The sequence below is a fragment of the Cyanistes caeruleus genome, chromosome Z (genome assembly GCF_971803275.1).
Source record: "Cyanistes caeruleus chromosome Z, bCyaCae1.hap1.1, whole genome shotgun sequence".
Taxonomy (NCBI): domain Eukaryota; kingdom Metazoa; phylum Chordata; class Aves; order Passeriformes; family Paridae; genus Cyanistes; species Cyanistes caeruleus.
Window position 1 is genome coordinate 9217086 of NC_141732.1, and position 18218 is coordinate 9235303.

At 40.2% G+C, this 18218-nt stretch overlaps 1 long non-coding RNA gene across 1 annotated transcript; it reads right to left on the reverse strand.

The window, feature by feature from the left end:
- Positions 1 to 3168: 3168 nt before the first annotated feature.
- On the reverse strand, positions 3169 to 13379 carry LOC147648084 (uncharacterized). The gene is made up of 3 exons (XR_015280085.1): positions 13251 to 13379; positions 7893 to 7931; positions 3169 to 7087 (listed from the first exon to the last, which is right to left on the reverse strand). It is a non-coding gene; the product is annotated as an uncharacterized LOC147648084 (long non-coding RNA).
- Between the last annotated feature and the right edge of the window lie 4839 nt (positions 13380 to 18218).

The window sequence follows — 18218 nt, forward strand, 5'->3', positions numbered from 1 at the left end:
CAGGGGAACCAGTCCATAGAGAGTATTGCCCAAGCCCAGGCAGTGCCCACTGTGTCGAGTTTCAATGGGGATTCCAGAAATAATTCCAGGTCTCAGAGAGACACGAGCAGTTGATGTTTGCTAGAAAGGTCTTTATTATATAAAAGCATCAGCTTTAATATAATAGGCAAAAGGCAAAGAGTTCAGAGAGTTAAAGTATTTGCTAAAAGCTTTTGGCATGAAGTTTAAAGTTCTGAGTAGCAGCTTTCTGGTATAAGGTCCTGGTGTTCAGGGCAGCAGCTTCTCGGTGTGGAGTTTTGTTGTCTTGGGCTGCAAAAGCAGCTGGTGATGATGATGGTGCTGCTGTTCTTTTTCGGATTTTTTTTTTTTTTTCTGTCGGTCATTCTTCTCGTATTTCTGATACAGGGGATTAAATTCATGAATCATCGAATCAGCTAAAAACACGCTTCTAAAACAATACTTTCTACACTAATCTGAACTTAATTCTTACATGTGAAAGCAATGTTCTTTTAACATAAATCTTACGGATAGGGTATTATCTGTTTACATGAGTAATTTTATCTGTTCTTATCTAAGAATGCAAACTATATTTTCCTTATGTCTAGACCTAAGTTGAATTTGTGAAGGGTATTATCACTGAATTTTAAACTGGGTAATAAAGCTTTTCACTAGCTAACACAGGCTGTTAGGGCACTTAAGATATACTTTTACTTACTTAAAACTAAAACTTACACTTTTACTTTATATCTATGGCTTAATATATTTTAATTTTTTTCTCCCTCTGAAGAGCACAGAGAGGCTTTTATTTTAGCTTCTAACACCACAGGATATCCCATCGGCTGGATGGATGCAGCTGGATCGATTCTGACACCAGGACTGACAACTCTTCAGCTGGATCAATACTAAAACCAGGTGTGGTGATCTGTTCTTTTTCTCTCTTTATTTCTCCTTCTCTTTAATTCACCTCTGCCTTCCTGTCTTCCCTTTCACAGTACCTCTTTATCTAAAACCCATTGCCATGTGTTTATATAGTAGGTCAGGGACTAAAATACCCACTGAGTGTGTAAGTTACTAATAAAATTTTCTTATTATTTGCAGACCCTCTGACTTTTGTTGTTCCTTTCAACCATGAGCATTTATGAGTCTTCTCCCTTGAAGTGTGAGGCTGCACCCTGTGGGTTTAATGATCCCTTAGCTCAGAATCACAGAATCATTTAGACTGAAAAGACCTCCAATATCATCAAGTCCAAACTAAGACTCTGTCAACCAGACCATGGCACATCCAGTCTTTCATGAAACACTTCCAGGGATGGTGATTCCACCATCCCCCTGGGCAGCCCATTTCAATATCTGGTCACCCTTTCTATGAAAAAAAAAACTTTTCCTAGTGTCTAGACAAAATCTCTCTATGCACATTTAAGACCATTTTCTCTTGCTGTGTCATTTGTTGCATGGGAGAAGAGGCTGACCCCCACCTTGCTATGATCTCCTTCCAGGCATCTTGTCTTCTCCAAAAAAGCCCAACAAGGTCTCCCATAACTGGGTCTTAGAACACAGAAGTGTTCTTGTTTTGTGCACTAGGTTAAGCCAGCATTAGTGTGTTCAAGTCTAAGTATAGCACAGATATCAGGAGTCATCTATAGTTTTGTGAGAGGAAATCTCATTAATGCATATAAATATCTCAAAGGCAAGTGCCAAAGGATGGTGCCAGACTCTTTTCAGCAGTGCTCAGTGACAGGACAAGGAGAAATGGCCATAAACTAAAACATAAATTCAACACGTAATATTACAACATAGCTGTACTCTGGTTTGTTATACAGTTTTAGTCTTCCTAAAGTTATGGAAATCATAAAGTCAGGATAGTCAGGGTTGAAAGAAGTCTTTAAAGGTCATCTAGGCCAACTACCCTGCAGTAAGCAGGGACATCATCAATTTCCAGCAGGTGTTTAAGGCCCTGTACAATCTGGCCATGAATGTTCCCAGACATGTGACTACAGCCTCTCTGGGACACTTTTTCCAGTGTTTGACCAGACAGTCCTTCAGCTGTGTCAACAGCACTATTCAGCTTGGTGTCATCTGCAAATTTGCTGAGGGAACACTCAATCCCACAATGTCCATGTTATTGAGTAAGATACTGAATAGTACTGATAAGAAATTAAATATTAGTATTAAATAGAATTTCAGGCCTGGGTTCTGTGCCTTCTACACAGTGTCCCCAGACAATTCCCTGGTGTTTGACTGTGCTCCCATAGCACAGAACCTATTTTCACATGACACAGCAGAAGTTTGAGCTGCTTTCTTTTCTTTGAAGGAAAACACTAAGAAAACCATTCAGAGGTTTACTTTTGCAGTGAGAACTAAGTGGCAGCAGGCTAAGTGCACTGAGCAGCAATTACAGGACACAAAGCTTCTGTGCTAATGATCCCTTAAATTTAATTCCCATGTGACTTAATATAGAGCCAGGCATGCAGTTTCTGTGCTTGGTCTTGGAAGCATGACCAGCCTCTAGAAGAAAAAACAGAATGAAGGTTGTCAGAAAGAGAAACCAGTAAACCACTGTTCCTCAGAAAATAGAGAAATGTTGTTCCAAATAAATCACAATCTTTTTCCACACTAGAAAATGACATTACTATTGGAATAGCCAGATCTGCTGCTTTTTCTAAAACAATATTCATTGACTAAGTATGTATGAGAGAGGGAGAAGGAAACTATTACATTTAAAATCTACATTTCCTTTGGAAAATTACGCTCGTAGCTTCTGTTTTGTTAACCAGTTAGCAAAGGAGCAGACTGCAAAGCTGCTGACTTGGATTTGATTTACACCACACCTTTGAGATGTGCACAGCTGGTATCTGCCCACTCGTTTATATAATGGAGCAGGGCAGCTGTGCTCCACGGCAGCCTGGGGCTTCCTTCCAGCACCACAGCTTGAAAGACAATTGAATTAGGTCTATATATTGTGCTTGTGTGACTGCAGGAGTGGCTTCTGTGGGAAGAAGTTGCCCCTCTGTCAGGCACAGCCAACTCCAATTGTTTCCTGGCCAGACTTGCCAGGTCTGAGCCCATCCATGATTTTGGTAGCAGGAAGAGAGTAAGAGAAAGGGGTTTTTTTCCCACTATCTTACTGTATTGTAAATTGGCAATAAATTCATCTTCTCCAAGTGGGAGTCAGGTTTGAATGTTAATTTGACATTGGCTTAGATGGTTCACAGTAGTGCTTAAGTGTTAGGGTCTTCAACCCATGCTCGTATTTTGCTTCCCATAGCAATTCAGGATGAGAACACAGATGCCTGAGCACCAGCAGGAGGCTCACCCACAGCCAAGGAAAACAGAAAACTCAGCTGGGTTTGCTTTTTCCTGGGTCTCTCAGGTCTGACATCCATAGCATCCTTTGTCACATCCCAGTGGTGGGTGTCCAAATAGTTCTTTCTCTTCAGCTGCTCATTTGTTGAGTGCTCTCAGAAGAAAATCTTTGGTTTGCCTCACAGATTTGTTAGACACATAAATAAACTCTCAAGCAAAAGTTGCCCCAAAAGGGCCAGCAAAAGGGACCCTGGGGTTTTAATATCTGCTGGCAGTCTGCCCTTGAGTCTGTGACATTTTCCTGCTGTACATCTCTGCAACTCCCTGAATTACCCAAATAGAAAGCTTGAAGGTGCCACAGGCTCTTGGGTCTCTCCCTCACACTGACAACCCAGCTTGTCTGTGCTTTGGCTGGCTGATGCTTGTTCACCAATGTCCCTCAAGAGTGATCTGGGCAAGGAGGAAGAGCCTGCAAATTGTCTTCATGGGGGAATTTTCATTTCTGAGCTGAAAAGAAACAAGTCTGGAAGTTTAGTGGGTCATTGTGGGGTTGTTTCTCCTCACAGCTGAATGTCAGGTGGGTGGCTGGATGACCCTTTGCTGCTCATGCAGTAGTACCTCTACTTGAGTCTTCTTTTGTGTACAATGTGTAGAACATCTGGAATATTAGATATACCTCCAAACCATAAGACTGACACCAAATTGCAAAGCCAATATACAGTGCACATATACCATGCACAATGCATTAATGCTTTTCTAATGGTTCTGTCAGCAGAATACCAAATTCTGTAAAATGCTGCATATATGATTAAATAATATAAAGCCATGAATAAACAAAGTTCAGAACCTGTTCCTCAGCTGAGCTGAAGAAACATATATGGGAAATGGGAATCAGAACTAAAGAAATAAAAACATTCTTGTTGTCATAGGTTGTTACTGGAGTAAACCTACCACCTAAAGTGGTGCTATCCTGGGAGGGCTTGTCATGAGAAAAGTGCATTAAAAAACTCAAAGAACTTGTCTATGATCAAGATTTGGAGGTAATTAATGTTAATTCATCTACACAACAACAGAGATGTGCAACAGAATATGTGTACATGCAGTGTGCATTCCCTCACTCCTCTTGGGGCCTCACTATTATCTGAGAAATGCTCATTAGGCCTCAATCTTCACAAACAGCACCTGGGCTGTGCTTCTCTTGAGCTTATCAAAATCAGTCTGTGCCCAAGAACTAGTACTGTCTAATGAGCTCCTGTTTTTTAATGAACAGCCTTGGAAAATTATTTTTCTTGCCTGGTAAACAGCCCAAGCAGAATAACAATTTTGTTATCAAACTTTCAAAGAATGTACTGGCCCAAATTGCAATCAGGAAAAAATTGTTATGATTGAAGCCTACTCTTTTGTGATACTATAAACAATGGTCCAAAGTGAGACCCCTTGAGCTCTCCTAGACAGCAGAGACTGTGACCAGCACCTCACTCTATGCGGGGCCACTCAGAGCCAGAGAACTCTCAAGTTTGCTAAACTTGGATCAGTGAATGACAATGATGGAGCCTGAACTGACATCCCCACTTCTCCAGGCTCAACCCTTTGCCCATTTGGAACATCCAACAGCATCAAATGTGTTTCCTTCACCAAGTTTGAGGCGAATTTGTCACAGGTACGCTGTCAATGTCTTGTACAGACTCATTAGGTCTGTGTGCTTGAGGTGTAACGTGCTGTTGCAAATGTACAAGGAACACTGCTCTCCTAGATTCTTACGTACTTCAGATATGTAAGTTAGGCCCATGAGTTATAGTAAGTTCTATATTAATCTGTAGGTAAATTGTTTAACTTAACCAGTCAGTTAAGTGCTGTTAAAGTTACAGACCTAAACTGTTAGTCAAGTCTGGGGCACAGTTTAGCAAAGGGTTGTACTCTGAAACTTGTGACACAATGAGAGGCTCTTCTTTATTCCTGTTTGTCCTTACCCCTTTTCTATCCTTATCCCCAGCCTCCCCAGAGATAAGTTTTGGGTTGATTTTGGATTTCAATTGACTGGTTTTAGGTTTTAGTTCACTCCTTCTCTGTGTGCTTTAACCAGAGCAGTAGTAGTAAGTAGTAGAGGGAACTTTGTAAATAAACTCCATCACACTTTCTGTTTAATATTAAACCTTCTTTTGCCTATGCCTTTGCTGTGATTCTTCAAGTGACCTTAAAACACTCATTTGCCACAGATCCCTAAGAAAAATAAACACATGCACAGGTAAATCGATACATTGGCACAGCATCAGGTTTCTGTTGCAGCCAGCTCCGGCTGAAGTTGTGCATTGGCTGAGCAGCAGCACCGTCTTGTGACACAGGTATGAAACTCTCGGCAGGGTCACACACTTGGGTGTTAACCCTCCACTTGCCAAGCGGGGGACTCAGCTTCTGGCCTTTGCACTGGCTGCCCATCCCAACCCAAATCGTTCTCTTGGCAGCTACTTCAGCCTCTGTTTCATTGGTGCTTAATTGAAGTGCAGATTTTTGAAACTGAAATCCAAGTAATTATCAGCTCCCAAAGCACCCATCCAGGGAGCTGCTGGGAACTGGTCTGGTCATTTTAGTTTGTTTTGTTTAGTTTAGTTGGTCTTGGAAGCTCTACTTCTATCCTTATATGTGTCCTGCTGGTATATTAAGTCTTACCTGGTGTACTAACTCTTACCATTGTTAAAATCACACCAGGAGTGAAACTAGTCTATTTTTCTTGCTGAGGCTGAGGAGCAATGCAAAAGAAAAGCAAGCTGTGTGTCATCAATGGCGATGCCATGGGGTTTTTGAAGTTTAAGAACTGATGCCAGTTTAAATGCTGAGCTATAGGCAGAAAAACTGTCAGGCAGTTTAATAGATTCCCCATCCATTGAAAAAGAGAGCGCACACACTCTCCTGCACATCAGTTCGTCTTGGAGTATGCCATCAACAATCTATGAATAGTAAATAATAATGATAATAGCAAGGTAATGCAAGAAAATTGTGTGACAGAAAGGAAACTCTGGCTGATGGCAGAGCAAAGGACAGAGTTCTGTGGGCTGAATGTCACCTGTGACAAGGTCATGAATCTGTTTAGTTTCAATCTCAAATGCCTGATTGTAATTTACAGTTTCTTGGGATTTCTACTCCTTTCAAAAATGAAGCCATTCCTCATGCTTTATAGGCTTTTTGGCCTGACACCAGCATCTAAGCAGATGAAAATAATGATGATTGCTGCCACACTCCCTGGTACTATTGATTTTTCAAAAGGTCATGTTTCCTGTGACTGCTTTAAGGGGGGCTGTGAGGCTTGGTGCAAATGCTCAAACATAGACATGGTGTGCTAAACATAGGCATGTGTGTTAAACCCTAACACATAGTGTCCCAGGGTACCATGTCCCAGTTAGGCCCATCAGTTCAGAAAGACACAGGTCCTGTTGTAGGTTTGGTGTCACATCTATTGGCCTCCTCTGGGTGGTTTGTCTAAGCAGAGGTGTCTGAAGTGTGCCACCCCACCTGGGCTTTAGGAGCTCTGAGGTTTCCTTGCTCTAACACAATTTCCAGGTTTTCATTGTTACATGTCCTTGTGTGGGATGAGCAGAGGAGTGCTTCCTCACCTCAAGGAGGTCCTTGGCAAAGGAGCACAGTCAGAACCTCACAAACATGCTCAGGTATGATAGTGATACACTTCCAACAGTTGAGACAGTTATTTCACAATATTATTTCAACTTGGTGGCATGCTTTTTGACAATGCTGAGGACAGACACAGATCCTCTTCCAAGGAGCTCACAATCTGTGAAAACAAATGACAGATGGATGAAAAGTATGCCAATAGAGTGACAAGGTGAATGAAGTACCTTAGTAAATACACTTTTCTATGTTATTTATTCAAGTATATTATTCAGATTTTTCTGTTGATTCTTTTGTCTTTCATACAGTGCTTAGTGTTTTATAGCTGTTTATTGTCTATCCTTACTGTACTACAATGAGGCTGATCACCAAGTTAGGAACTTGAAAACTGTCAGAGAGGTTAAATCTCAAAGTCTCACAGTGAGACAATGAAAGATTTCCAGTGAGGTTAAAAGACAGGGTCCAACTATTCACAGTTTTTTTGCAGTAATAGTTTCTATTTATCATGTGCTTTTACTTTCTTAAACAGTGTATTATGCAAGCAACTTAATGACGTATGTGTTTCCTTTACAGATTAGAGTTACCAAATCAGATTCTGATCTCACCCAGTCACAGATGCCCAGGAACATTCCACACTCTGTGAGCTTTGGTGACCATTACCTCAAATTTTGTCTGCTTCTTCTCTTCAGCATCCCATGCCAGCCAGCTGCTCCAAAGTGGGGTGCTGGCTGCTTCTTAAAAGAAACACATCTCAGAGTGTGATATTGACCTGGGGTAATTTTCTAATTTTTTGCAGCCAAAATCTGTATCACATCCAGCATGCTGCATGTCCCTGGTGCAAAACCACACTGTTCCTAGACAAGGGACCACTTTTACCTGTCATATACCATCACTTTCCCCATCCCTTTACCCCACTCCCTGTAGCTGTTCCTTACCCTTGCCATAGACAGGGAATTCCCTGGTCCTACCTGCCATTGTGCCTTCTCACAGCACAGCCATCATCTGAGCTAAAAAAAAACAAAACCAAGCAATTTCAGGCAATCTGGGTCATACCATGTTAAGAGAATTTGATTCTTTGGTTCATGCAGAAGGACTGCTGATGGCTCACAGACATTTCTTTGGTACAAAATTCCCAGTTCTCCATCTGAAATTTCTAACACAGCCCTGTTCCACCTGTGCAACCCTTCTGCTCTGGTCTCTTTTTTCAGGCAGCCTTATCCTATTTAGAGAAATCCTGAAAGTAGGATACATACAAGAAGGGCATCAAACTGTGTGAGTGTGTCCAGAGGAGGGCCACTATGAAGGTGAAAAACCTCGAGGGCCAAATTTACAAAGAAGGGCTGAGGTAAATTTGCTTGTTCAGCCTGGAGAAGAGCAGGTGAGGGGTGACCCCACTGACATGGGGGCCAGTAGCTGAGGAAGTTCAGGTTGACATTAGGAAAAGGTTCTTCACTGAGTGTGGTTGGACACTGTAAGGACTTAAAGAGCACAATCACCTGTCTCAAATGCTTCTGCTACAGAAGGACTTTGCTGAGAGATAAGCACAGATGGGAGCAACAGGATGGCTCTAACTCTAAGCCTGGCATAGTTGAGATCTGGCTAGCACATCCTGGGTAATGGGTGCAGACAAAAATTCCCACTGTGGCAAGCTGTGTAAAGAAGCAACTGCTAATAGGGTCAAAGTTCCCCACAAATTACATAACAGATTGTACCTGTGACCACTGAAGCCCCCACCACCAAATATGCCTACATAGATACCTGAAACCTGGACTGTAAATTAGGCCACTGTGGCCAACTTGACATAAAATAAAGGTGTTACTGTTGTCTCAGTGTTATCTTAGGCCTAGGGAGAGGTAAACAGACCTGGGAGAGAAGAACATGTCACTAATAATGGACATAAAGAATGAAGCCACAAGAAAAGCCAACTCAGCAACTGTGCTGAAATCAGCTCTGAATGGGTAAAAGGTAATTCTGGCAGGGGAGATTGTGATACAATTCAAAACCCACTGACTTGAAAGAAGAGAGACTGAGCATGGAACTAAGTAGTATGAGAGGAGAGGGAATCATTTTACCAATAGAATAAGAGAACTGTGTGACTAGTTGTGAGAGACTGGAATGTTAATGGTTAATGCCTCAAACAATCTGCCATTTGCTCTGACTGCCCAGGTGCAGAGGAGATGCACACCCATTACCCATCACTCAAGGCAACAGCTGAGTGTTGAACAAGGGAAGAGGCTGCTAAGAGGCAAATCCTGTGAGGTGGAATAGTGCATTTTATCATGCCAGTGTCCATACAGAAGTGGCTCAGCTGTGAAGCCTCCCCTCTGGGAGAGGAGGACATTCACCTCTGATGGTGTTAATTTCTGCTGATGGGCCATAATTGACACAACTGATACTACACTGGTGTAAGAGGCAGCTGTAAAGTCTCAGAAATTGTCAAAAACCGTCAAAGATTCCAAAAGTATCCCTTGATCCACAGCATTGCATCACCCATTGTAAAACTCACCACGCCAGGGCAGGTACTTGGGCATCCTCACAAGCCTGAGCCTATATTAACCCACCAGATTTTGTGTTCCAGGGGCTTCCCCTGCCCCAAGTGGATCAAGGTTGCGACCATCACTTTGACAAGACTGTGACCAACACGTTGACCAATGGACATAAAAATTGCAAGAATCAAATCTTGCCACAGAATCCACAGGCAGTGACCATGTACCTGTCTACACTTATCTTTTCTTTCTCTTTCTTTTCTTTACCTTAAACATTTTCTTAGATGTTATTTTTATACTGCTATATTGCACCATTTCTAATGAAAATGGCTACATTTTAAAATTTGCCAAGGACCTTATAATGTTCTGAAGTTTGCAAGTAAAAGTTCGTTATTGAACCTCAGGAGGATTTTGTTGTTTCTTCTGCACCAGAGTATATCCCTAAACCCGCCAAGCAGTCTGGGGCATAACAACAATGAACACTAATTAATTAATTACTTAATTAATTTTTTTGTTTGCTAAAATGTGTGGGTGGTGAAAAGTCTTGAACAACCACCGCTGAGAAGCCCAGGATGACTGAGGACAAACAGGATGCCACTGGATCCTTGAGTGGTAACTGTCTTCTGCTTGATCTGTTTGCCTTCCTCCTCTCTTTTCCATTTCTTCCTCTCTCTCCACCTCACATTTTATTGTTGAATTAAATCCATATTGTTGACTTCAGTGTAAGGTCTCACCTTAATTCAGGCAGGGGCATCTGTCAGTAATCAGATCATATCAGGCACTGGAACAGAGAACTGGTCACGGTCACGGTCACGGTCACGGTCACGGTCATGGTCATGATCATGGCATTAACCTGGCAGAGTTCAGGGAGTGTCTGGATGATGCTCTTAGTCATATGGATAATTTTAGGTAGTCTTGAAAGGAGCAGGGAGCTGCACTTAGTGATCCTTATGGGTCTCTTCCAGCCTGAGATATTTTATGACTCCCACCACAGCATGTTCTCCCAATGGACAGAAACACTGAGGGCACAATGTGGTTAGTTTATACAAAGGCTGGTTTCTCCATATTCACAGCAAAAAGAGGAGAAATCTGGATAACTTGCATGACAGAGATATGCACACCACTATTTTCTACACCTTGCAATGTTTTTGTGGCATGAAACTTTCGAAAGCTGTACAATATTTCAGGTTTATTTGCAGTGAGGTCTGTACTGATTAGTATAGACATTTCAATTCAGTCAACAGGAGTGTTAAAACTGTGCTTGAGAAAAATGCCTTTTGCTTAACTTTAATAGCATTTCTGTTTGGAAAAAATCAATCCTAAACAAAGAAACTGTCAGTGTCAGCCTTATCTAAATTTGTTTGATCATGCTGTAACATGTATCTGAAAAGCACTTTCAAGTTTTAGAAGGAGAGTAAAGGTTAAGTATCAGCAACAATGGGCAAATGCAGCTGGTAACATCATAGATAGTTAACAATATTATATGGATGTCATGCTTTTCCAAAGTCATTACTGCAGTTTTATCTTCAAAACTTCATGGGGAATTTGTGAAAGGTTTGACACAAAATGTCACTGAAAGCAAAAAAGAGAAATTACAATTCTGAATGTGATGATGGAAGCATTTGAAGACTGGTATTTTTTGTCCAAATCAATAGAAGAGAGCAAATGATTCATTTTTGCTGGCTTTATTTCTCACTCTACTAGTCACAGCCAAGGTTGCAGCTAGGAAAAAAACCCAAACAAATCCAAAAAACCAATACAATGAAATGGAAGAAAATGATCACACAGCAGCCTCAGAGAGAATGGTGGGGGGACCACTGGAAATTTCAAAACATCAGCCTTTTGCTGTAGTGGTTACCTTGCTAGAATTGCAGGTATGTACTTGAATTTTGTGGACCAAATGAGGACACTGAAGGTAAAGTGAAACTAGATGCTTTATGTGTCTAGTGCCTTTGTCATTTCCTCTTGTCATAACATTAAAGAGATGCTGAATGAATCTTTGATTCATTCTTGATTTCAGATCCATTTTTGCCCTAAGCACCTTGCACATTTCCATAATCCACAGAAAACCAGTCCTGAATAATGAGAGTTGAAAGCAGGTCTCTATGGAGTGATGAGTCTATTTCATGCCTCTCTAAGGATGGTTTCCCATGCAGAGGCGTGGAGGAATTCAGCAGAACTCCTTCCAAACTACTGTCCATCCATCTCCTTTGTATCATACTGTGGATCCCTGAAGTAGTTTCTGTTTTTACAGACACACCATGGAAGGAAGTCACACCTGGTGCTTTGCAATGCAGAATACTCACAGAAAGCAGAGAATTCATGGACAGCAGTAAATGCCCTGCAGATCCCTTGCTGTCTAAGCCTTTTCAGACCTTTCTTCAGTGTTTAAATGCTCCTCACATCAACTTGCTCTCTCACTGTGCTTAACTTTGACCACTTTCCCACCCTCCTACCCATCTGGCCTCCAGTCTGGCAGCATTCCTGGCCACCAATGATTTGGTGGTTTCAAATCAGCAGCAACAGCTCATTCATATCTCTACTTCCATCTCTGGCATCATGTTATGCCTGCTTGAAACCTTAGCTTTATGTTATGCCTCTGATCCTTGGAAAGCATTTAAGCACCATTACTTCTGCTTTTCCTCCCATTAATAATCTGGTTTTTCTAATCAGTTTGGGATAAAGCATTTATGTATTAAATAGGTTTGAAATTCTATTATCATAGTAAGAAACTTAAATCTAATGATTAAGGAACATAAATTCATGCAGTACTTGTTTTTAATCTTGCCAAGTCAAATGATCACACAGCTATCATGGGAAGGTATTTGCTAGTTAATGTGGATTTGCTTCAGAAAGAAACCCCATTCTTCACTCATACTCTATCTGACAACTCCTCAGTCTTCTCACATCATCTGCAATGCTCTAAATGCAGCTTACCATCACTCCCTGTATCTGCTTAGCCACCTGAACTCTTGCAAAAGTTCTTCCTCCAAAGACAGTATAGGACACACTTGTTCCCTGCTTCCTCCATAGTCTTTTGATTGTGTACATATATACTTGTTTAAGTTCCAGTGGGGCTGTAGTCTTTCTGAGGCCAGAGGACTTCCCTATTGATGAATATAAAGCTATACAAGGGTGTCACTATTTGCAGACTGACAAGGTTAAAATCTGCAAAAAGGTTCAGGTGGTGATTATTTGACCAAAGAACCTTACATTGCAATATGTGTGAGGCAGTTTTCATCTCCCTTGCCACTTCATTTTTTATTGTGATGTTCGCCACCTTCCTTATTCCTTTGTATGTTTCCAGTCACTTCCTAACAGAGAGTCATCTGTTTTCCTGTTTCTTAAGCTACATGCTCAAAAAAATTAATATTTTTGCTTTTATGCTTCCTTGTAGTGTTCTTTAACTATTTTTCTCTTTTATGTTTCTGGAGGAATAGAGGCAGTTAATTCTCTTTACTTTGATCACTCAGGTTCTCTCATTTTTTTTCTGCTTAATTTTTTTATTTTAGTCAATTCCCTTCATTATTTTCTTCAGTGGTCAAGACATTTCTTTCTAAAGAACAAGCATAGCCGTTGCCAGACAATTTTCTCCTTATTACATTCCCACTGAATGTAAAGAAGTCATAGCTGCTCCTTAATGTGAGACTTCATTCTTATAATCCCAGCCCTCATGGTGAAATCCAGAATGTTTGGAAATATCATCCTACAGTTCCTTCCTCCCTTCCTTTCTTCCTTTTTTTCTTCTTCCTCCCCTCCCCACCTCCCACCCTCCCCCCTTCCCCTCCTCCCCTCCACAACATAATGATATTTAAATATTTAGGTTTTTAATGCTTTTACCAACTGCAGTAGGCGCGCGTGGCTGTCTATAAATTCTGTTTTAATCATCCAACAGAGATACTGAGGTCAAGTCAAACAGGGTTCTTGTACTCTCGCTTTCAAAGGAATCCTGTCATACCAGGCAGAATCCTGAAAGCAAACCCAAGCACCATTTAGTACAGCCCTGCCCACTGATTGCCTGCAAAAAGCTCAGTGAGTTATTAAAAACACTTGTGGCCAAACAGGGCACAGTCTGTGGCTGAAAAGGGACAGCTCTAGGAGTCTGTGGCAATGTTACCATAGTGTTTATTTGTGCGATAGAGCAAGCATCCATAACCTTAAGTAGCTTGAAATCTTTGAGGAGTCAAAAGCTTGCACAGTAGTTATTTTTGTTACTACATGTTTTTGTTTATTTCTAATTTTAAAAGGGTGACATTCATAGATTGGCAATGTCTTGACACTATAATGAGTTGTCTTGACATTATGTACCTTTATAATTATCCACAATAAATTTCCTTATGAGATATGAACTGACAGATTATTTTGGTTCCTGAAGCTGTAGTGCACTATCATCCAAGTACTTTAGGAATATTTCATAAGAGAATATTGCTCTAAAAAGAAAAAAAGCACATCCCCAAACCAGACTGAAATGCAGAGGCTACACTTGCAAGTCAATAACTGAGTTTCTTCAAACTGAAAGTACTTAGCCATTGTCAAAAGAGATTTACTCAAAGTCACACATGTATGAGTCATTATAATAATGTCTTTTCAAAAGTTTAACTCTGTAAGAACAGGAATATAGCAATATTTTGGCATTTTAGATACTACTTTTGATGGAAACATTCTTGTGATATTAAGGCAAATTTCAGAAAAATAAATAAAAAGAGTAAAAATATAATTAATTTTTTCTAACATCAACCATAACAGCAGAATATGTTGGTTTTTAAAGTTTACAGAGTTACAGTGCTGTCTGGTAAACAACAAAAAGACATACAAAAGAAAATTCTGAACAGCAGTTTGAAAGTTCTTTACATAAAACAAAGAAAGGAAGGCATAAGTAAGTTGCAGCAAATAAGTAACTTTAAATATATGTGTCTAAAATAATTTCACTAAATTTTTTGTACAGCATCCAGTTAAAATTTTCCTTCCTGTAGATCATTATATTCCAGCAAAAAGCTTCTGATTTAACTAATGTGTTATGTGCTAAATGCCTCTATTTTTTGGTTCCTTACAACTCAAAAATAAAAGACATGTTCTTAACTGAAAGCAAAACTGATCTATCTGTATGGTACAGAATAGAGAGATTCTCAATTATTTTTTCTCTCAGTTTGCTCTTTTTCTTCTCTAAACATGAGATAGTAAAAGCTGTACTTAATACTGACTTTACCAGATATGGCATGCTCAGTAAAAAAGTGGCATGGTCTCATTTTTCTTAATTGATTTGAAAAACTAGCATGTTTTATTATTTTATTGAACATGGCACAACTTGTAGTTGTGCCTGCTATGTTGGAATGAGTGTATGACGACCTCTGGATAAACACTGGGCTCTCTAAAACTTTAGGTCAGCAAATCACAAAAAAATTTCTTGTTATCTAACCATGCTAAGTTCTACATGTTTTGAGATGACTGATGATAATCCTGCAAGATTGTAGATTCTTTTTAATTTAGTTGGCTTTAGTTTAGTTAATTTATTTTTCACACTTAACTCTGTCATCCCAGGACCTAAAATTTTGTAATTTAAATCTGAGCTTTTTAGTTCAGATGTTCCTTTGCTCCAGAAAAACAGTTTTTTCAAAAATGGAAGGTTTTAGATTATCCATGCAAAGAGCCATAAGGTATATATAATTTTAGAGGATACAGTGCCATCAGACATACAATGAAAGTCAAGGAATTAGAGGCAGCAAAGCATTTTCTGTAGAACTTTGCTCTCCAAAAATTGTCAGCCTACTGGTCTATACTGTTTTCCTTTCTGTTAACACAGAAAGATAACAAAACAGAACAACTGTTTCAACATAGAATTTATATTAATACTATATGATTTTTTTCCTCCCTGTGAAATCATAGCATGGCTTTTCAGAGCAATTCTATATAAAAAAGGGACAAATTGGCAGCATGGCTTCTTGGGAACATATTGACCAGACAGCAGGGCTCCTCTTGTAGCCCATTTGCTGCCAGTGGGATGACTGGCTCTGGCAGTTAACTCAGAAATGGAGCAGGGCAGCAAGCCTTCAGAAAAATGTTAGACCTGGGGCTACATTAATTTCACTCTCTGCCTGAATTTGCCTCTGAAGCATATTGTGTAGAGTCATGTCATTATGGATCCATCTCTGTGGGAAAAATGACTCAAAACTGACCCAAAGAACTGCAGCTGTTGCTCTCTAAAATTAGTGCTGCAGGTTTTATGCATGGTGGGGAAAACAGGAAACATTTCTATTGCAGTTTGGGAGAGTGACTGAGAATCTGTAGAATTGTTTCTTTTTCCTTCAGTCTTTCACAACAATCATCCAAGAATTCATTAAAAATATAAAAGAGTTATTAGAAACAGACTAATCTCAACAGAACCAGTACAGATCTTTTAAGACAGTAAAATACTTACTTAGTAATTCATTTTAAAGGTAGAAGGTAAGTTTTATTTCAGTGAGCTTTCTTTGTGTCATTGTATGTGGGAAAACAAACGGGGGATGGAACAGACCACAGTTGAACTTGGTGTTCTGGCCTTGGTTGGGTACAGACCATGGGATAGGCAAGCATGGATGTGAAGGGAAGAGCTGGAAAAAGTACAGCATATGCAGATATCAAGGTTTTTAAAACTGATTTTGTGAGAAATTTTTGCTAGGGCTGTCACTGCTTGGGGCTGCAAAAGTGTATAAACTGAACTTACTTCAATGACTTCAATGACTTCAATAACTTCAATAAATGACTTCAACTCCTTTTTTGCTTGGACTTCAATGACTTCAGCTCAGACTCTGACCTCTTTTTGCCCAGGCTTTGATTTCTTTTTGCTGGAGCTTCTTGCTTAGGCTACTTTTTGCACCCCTCCTTTGAAGTCCTGTCTCTCAGTCAAGCAGCAATCATATATATATATTTTGAAATAGTGACAAAATATAAAATACTGAATCATCCCTGCTTCTAAATCATCCATATTTGAGATAAGAAACATGCCTTTACAGTCACAGGTAATTGTTTTTGAAGCCTCCAAACTGTGGTCCATGAATCACTGCCAGCTATAATTATTGACTCAAAAGCCTTTGAAAAAATCTTTGTTAAGACTATATTCTGTAAACTAACTGCAAGCAGGATTAGAGGTGTGTGACTGCCTGGATAAGAAATTGGCTAAGAGATGGCAGAGCAATGGTTCCTGGATTGTATTCAGCATTGCAGAGACCCTTTCGTGCCACACTAGAAGTAATGGTACCCAATACATTTATCTATTGCTGGATAAAAATATGTTATCAATGAGAAAAGAGATCTTGCATAGTTATATTGCTTAGGTAAAATCAAAGAAAGCTGTGAAGCAACCTAGGAAGACCCAGTGAAGTTAGACGAGTTGACAAGAGATGAAGGCATGCTGAAAGAAGTATTCTGAAATAACATTAAATTATGTTAGAAGGGGTAATGGAAATGTTGGGGGTTAGGTGTCTTTCTTTTTAGTTCTGGCTTGCCTGTGGAATTTTTACCCATTAGTTTTGGGGAAAACCTAACTGTGGGTACTTGGTGGGTGCTTGACAAAACACAGAGTTTGGCCGGGTCCAGGGGGGGAAGGGGGCAGGAAAAAGGAGGGTGGGGACACTTTGGTGGGCTTTCTTCAGCTTTGGAGAAGAATACTTTAGGCGCGGAGCTGCTGCGGTGGGGAGAAGGGAATTTTGCCATCACCCAGACGGAGCTGCTGCTGCTTCTCCTTCCTCCCTCTTCGTTGGTGGCCTCGCACCCCCTGTCCTGCCGGGACGTGTGGCAGTGCCAGGCACCGCCAAGGAGCTGCTGATACACCTTATCCACCAGCCCAGGATCTCAGCTCATTCAGGATCTCTGCTGTTCCAGCTGACTGTTCCTCAGAGCCCTGCAGGAGCACCGGGACTGCCCAAAGGGGTTTGTGAAACAAAGCCTCTCCTCCATCCCTTCCCGTCTCAGCCAAAAAAGCTGTCACGGGGCCCCTGGTTCTGTTTTCTTGCTAATGCTGTAGTTATTGTTGTTTGTTTGCCTTGTTATAAATACTAGTAAAGAACTGCTCTTCCTATCCCCAGATCTCTGCCTGAAAGCCCCTTGATTTCAGAATTATAATAATTCGGAGGGAGGGGGGTCTACATTTTTTTCATTCCAAGGGAGGCTCCTGCCCTCCCTAGCAGACACCTGTCTTCCAAAACAAAGACAGGAAAAGATATCCAAAATAGTTTGACACATAGTTTCAGATGCTATAATTGCTTAGAAGAAATATCCTTATAAAATCAAACTGGAAAAATAGTTCTAGCACTTTTCACCAGTCTTGAGCATTAAGTTAAGAAGGAAAAAAAAAATAGTTGTTTATGAATATTTCAGTAAAAATATCACTTCTCTATATAGGACAATATACAGAGAATTCCTCATGTGAAATGCCATAATCAGTTTTGATGTTCCTTTCTCAAAGTGATACTGTGTTGGGAATGTTGTCTGTCAGCAAACAGAAAAGATTTGTTGGCTTGGGCTAAAATAAAGGATTATAAAAAGCAGTAACTATGTGTACTGTGCACTCTAAACTATCATTTTTCATAATAAAGGATATGAAGAGATACAAACAAATTTAAAGGAAATACATTTCATTTAAGAAATGTAGGGGGGATACAAAACATAGTAAATCCTATGAAGCCAATTGTTGGAAAGATCTTCACCTTGAGACACCACCTTTGCATTAGTACAAATACATACAGGGCATGCTATAACAATCACTTCAGATCAAGAATTAGAATGTATGTGCCAGTGCAAGGACCATTTCTTAACTGACAAAATTTTTGCACT